Here is a 4,697-nt window from a genome sequence, read left to right on the forward strand (position 1 = left end):
GCTGGGAGGAAGTGTGGGGCCACCGGAGGAGCTGGGGGCTGGGAAGCTGCGGGGACACAGCCGGGGGGGGTAGTGGTGACACCGCAGGGGGGGCTGCTCAAGAGGCAGTGGGCTGGGGGGCAGGGCGGGAGCTCGGACAGGGGTGGGGGGGTCAGGCTATTGCGGGTCTCCCTGTGAATGGCACCAGACTGCAGGGAACCCCACGGCCGGCAGCGCCCCTGCTGGGGGGTCTGGTCAGTGCAGCCCCCCCCCGATGCACCCTGCTGGGGGGTCTAGTCACTGCAGCCCCCCCCGATGCACCCTGCTGTGGGCTCTGGTCACTGCAGCCCCCCCCGATGCACCCTGCTGGGGGCTCTGGTCACTGCAGCCCCCCCCCGAAGCACCCGGCAGGGGGGTCTGGTCACTGCAGCCCGCCCCCCCGCTGCACCCTGCTGGGGGCTCTGGTCACTGCAGCCCCCCCCGCTGCACCCTGCTGGGGGCTCTGGTCACTGCAGCCCCCCCCGCTGCACCCTGCTGGGGGGTCTAGTCACTGCAGCCCCCCCCATGCACACTGCTGGGGGCTCTGGTCACTGCAGCCCCCCCCCGATGCACCCTGCTGGGGGCTCTGGTCACTGCAGCCCCCCCCGCTGCACCCTGCTGGGGGCTCTGGTCACTGCAGCCCCCCCCCCGCTGCACCCTGCTGGGGGCTCTGGTCACTGCAGCCCCCAACCTCACACTGGAACTGGGCGGGGGGGGGAAGGTTTCTTCTCGCGCTCCCATTGGTCAGGGCTCTGCCTCCTCTTCCTATTGGCTGTTTCCGAGAGGGCGTCACGTGGCCTTGAAGCGTTCGCGAGGCGGCTCCTGAGCAGCCCCAACACCCCCCCCGAGCTCCCCCTCCCCCACTGCCGCCCCTACCCCTCCCTGCCCCGCCCCCAACCCCCCCGAGCTCCCCCTCCCCCACTGCCGCCCCTCCCCCTCTCTGCCCCGCCCCCAACACCCCCAGGCTCCCCACCCCCAATGCCGCCCATCCCCTCTCTGCCCCGCCCCCAACCCCCCAGCTCCCCTCCCCAGTGCCGCCCCTCCTCCGTCCCCACCCCCGAGCTCCCCTCCCCACTGCCGCCCCTCCCCTCCGTCCCCACCCCCAGGCTCCCCTCCCCACTGCCGCCCCTCCCCTCCGTCCCCACCCCCCCAGCTCCCCTCCCCACTGCCGCCCATCCCCTCCCTGCCCGCCCCAACCCCCAGGCTCCCCTCCCCACTGCCGCCCATCCCCTCTCTGCCCCCGCCCCAACCCCCAGCTCCTTCCCCTGCTGCCCATCCCCTCTCTGACCCCGCCCCCACCCCCAGGCTCCCCCTCCCCGGTGCCGCCCCTCCCCTCTTCTGCCCCTGCCCCCAACATCCCCGAGCTCCCCTCCCCAGTGCCGCCCATCCCCTCTCTGCCCTGCCCCAACCCCCAGCTCCCCTCCCCACTGCCGCCCATCCCCTCTCTGCCCCGCCCCAACCCCAAGCTCCCCTCCCCACTGCCGCCCATCCCCTCTCTGCCCCGCCCCCACCCCAGGCTCCCCTCCCCAGTGCCGCCCATCCCCTCCCTCCTGCCCCGCCCCAACCCCCAGGCTCCCTCCCCACTGCCGCCCATCCCCTCTCTGCCCCGCCCCAACCCCAGGCTCCCCTCCCACTGCCGCCCATCCCCTCTCTGACCCCGCCCCACACCCCAAGCTCACCCTCCCCAGTGCCGCCCATCCCCTCTCTGCCCCGCCCCAACCCCAGGCTCCCCTCCCCACTGCCGCCCATCCCCTCTCTGCCCCGCCCCAACACACCCGAGCTCCCCACCCCCAATGCCGCCCATCCCCTCTCTGCCCCGCCCCAACCCCACCCAGGCTCCCCCTCCCGGTGCCGCCCCTCCTCTTCTGCCCCGCCCCAACATCCCCGAGCTCCCCTCCCCAGTGCCGCCCATCCCCTCTCTGCCCTGCCCCCAACCCCTGTGCTCCCCCTCCCGGTGCCGCCCATCCCCTCTCTGCCCCCGCCCCAACCACCCCTAGCTTCCTCCCCAGTGCCGCCCATCCCCTCTCTGCCCCGCCCCCAAACTCCCCAGGCTCCCCCTCCCCACTGCCGCCCATCCCCTCTCTGCCCCTGCCCCCAACACCCCAGGCTCCCGTCCCCAGTGCCGCCCATCCCCTCTTCTGCCCCTGCCCCCAACACCCCCAGGCTCCCCGTCCCCAGTGCCACCCATCCCCTCTCTGCCCCCGCCCCAACCACCCCCAGGCTCCCCTCCCCAGTGCCGCCCATCCCCTCTCTGCCCCGCCCCCAAACTCCCCAGGCTCCCCTCCCCACTGCCGCCCATCCCCCTCTCTGCCCCACCCCCAACCCCCCCGTGCTCCCCCTCCCCCACTGCCGCCCATCCCCCTCCTCCCCTGCCCCCAACACCCCAGGCTCCCCGTCCCCAGTGCCGCCCATCCCCTCTCTGCCCGCCCCAACACCCCCAGGCTCCCCCTCCCCAGTGCCGCCCATCCCCTCTCTGCCCCGCCCCAACCCCCCAGGCTCCCCCTCCCCAGTGCCGCCCATCCCCTCTTCTGCCCCGCCCCAAACACCCCCGAGCTCCCCGTCCCCAGTGCCGCCCATCCCCTCTCTGCCCCGCCCCAACACCCCCAGGCTCCCCCTCCCCAGTGCCGCCCATCCCCCTCTCTGCCCGCCCCAACCCCGAGCTCCCCCTCCCCAGTGCCACCCATCCCCCTCTTCTGCCCCCGCCCCAAACACACCCCGACACTGCTCCTGGTTTTGGGAGGGGAACAGGAGAAAGGACAAAAGAAGCAAGAGATGAAGAGAAAGGAGGGAGGGATGGATGGAGGAAAAGGTGAAACAAAAAGAACAAACCCTAATGTCCCCAGTGATTTTAAGGGACAAAATCCCAGGTACGGAATAAAATTCTGCCTCCTTAAGCTCGTGTTTTCCATGCCTAGAATTCAACTGTCACCAGATGGATCAGACTGAACAGGTTTCAAACCTCAAGGAGGCTCTTACCTTCTAAACAGGGACGGCTGGTCTCTAGTAAAATCAGGAAAAGGGAAGGAGAAAACTCAAAAGAGGTTCCTCCTGGCGCTCACATCCATGAACCCGAATACTCCCCCAGTCCTCAAAGAGAGACCTGGAGAAGGAGACTTGCTGGAGCAAAGCCACAGGGTCTCTGAGGTTTCCCTGGCCCCTCACCCCTGTCCTGCCTGGCTGATGTCAGCATCTCTCTGTGAGGTCACCACCTCCCCACCACCTTTGGCCAATAGTCTGAGGTCCTGCAAAAGGCCTTTGTGATGTCACTGCCACACCCCTCCCTTGCTGTGCTAATGTCCTGCCCCTGCCCAGGCACTTTGGAGGTTTGAGCTACTCCCTGTGGATCACCCCACTCAAGGAGCGTTCGTTCTAGGCAGCAAGCCGGCTAGACAGGAAAACATCAGACGCTGCTCCCAATGCTACACTCAGTTTTTCAGAAATTAGTCGACTTTATGACCAGAAGAGACCATTAGAGCATCTAATCTGACCCCCTGCATATCACAGGCCTCCTGTATGACACAAGAGCTACTTTTGGGGGCAACACATTCCAGAAAGGCGTCTAGTCTTCATTAACTGACATCAAGAGATGGAGAATCCACCACTTTCCTTGGTAGCTTGTTCCTGTGGTGAATCATCCTCGGTGTTGAATATTTGTGCCTTATTTGTAATATGAATTTGTCTCTTTTCACCTTCCAGCCACTGGGTCTTGTTATTCCTTTCTCTGCTAGATTCAAAAGCCCTTTAATACACAACCTTTTCTCTCCATTAAGGCCCTTCAACACTTCAATGAAGTCACCTTTCAATCTTCTTTTGATAAGCTAAACAGGTTGAGCTTGTTCAATAGCTCACTAGAAGGCATTTTTTCCAGCCCTCAGAACATTTGTCATCAGACTCCTGAACTACAGCTGTATGTGGTTCTTGTTCTTCTGCACAACATAGCTCCTGGAGAAGAGGGATCTGCAAATGTGCATTCATATGATACCTTTGTTTAATTGATGAAAAAATAAACTAGACACTTAGAGGATTGGAACTGATTTCAGCTGATGGACAGCTTCGCTAGGTTTTTATGCATTTGGACCGCGAAATCTTGAGTGTTTACATTCATATCAAGCACTCCCGTATAGAGGAGCCCCTGAACAGAATGGAGAATGGAAATGAAAATGTTTTCCTTTTTTTTAAAAAAAGGAAAGAAGGTTATAAGAGAACACTGGGGTTTAAACTGAAGATCACTGGAGCTGCAATCAACCACTCTACCACTGAGCTATACCAGCACAATGAGCTGAATAGAGAATTGTGATTTTCAGGACTTTGAAGGACAAACCCTGCTTCATCGAGGTCCTTTGCCATTCCCAGACCACAGGTGGTTTTAAAAATGGGGTTTGATTAAACTTCTTAAATGTGGTAAACACCACAGCTTGCACACCCACCGATATAGCTTCTCCCACTGACAGAGCTGCCACCTCTTGGGAAGTGGATTAACTACACCCACAGAAAACTCTCTCCCATCAACATAGAGCAGTGGTTCTCAAGCTGTGTGTCAGGACCCCAAAGTGGGATGTGACCCTGTTTTAATGGGGTTGCCAGGGCTGGCATTAGACTTGTTGGTGCCTGAGGCTGAAGCCAAAAGTCTGAGCCCCACCACCCAGGGCTGAATCCCTCAAGTTCTGGATTTGCCCTCC

The sequence above is a fragment of the Mauremys reevesii genome, linkage group 12 (genome assembly GCF_016161935.1).
Source record: "Mauremys reevesii isolate NIE-2019 linkage group 12, ASM1616193v1, whole genome shotgun sequence".
Taxonomy (NCBI): Eukaryota; Metazoa; Chordata; order Testudines; family Geoemydidae; genus Mauremys; species Mauremys reevesii.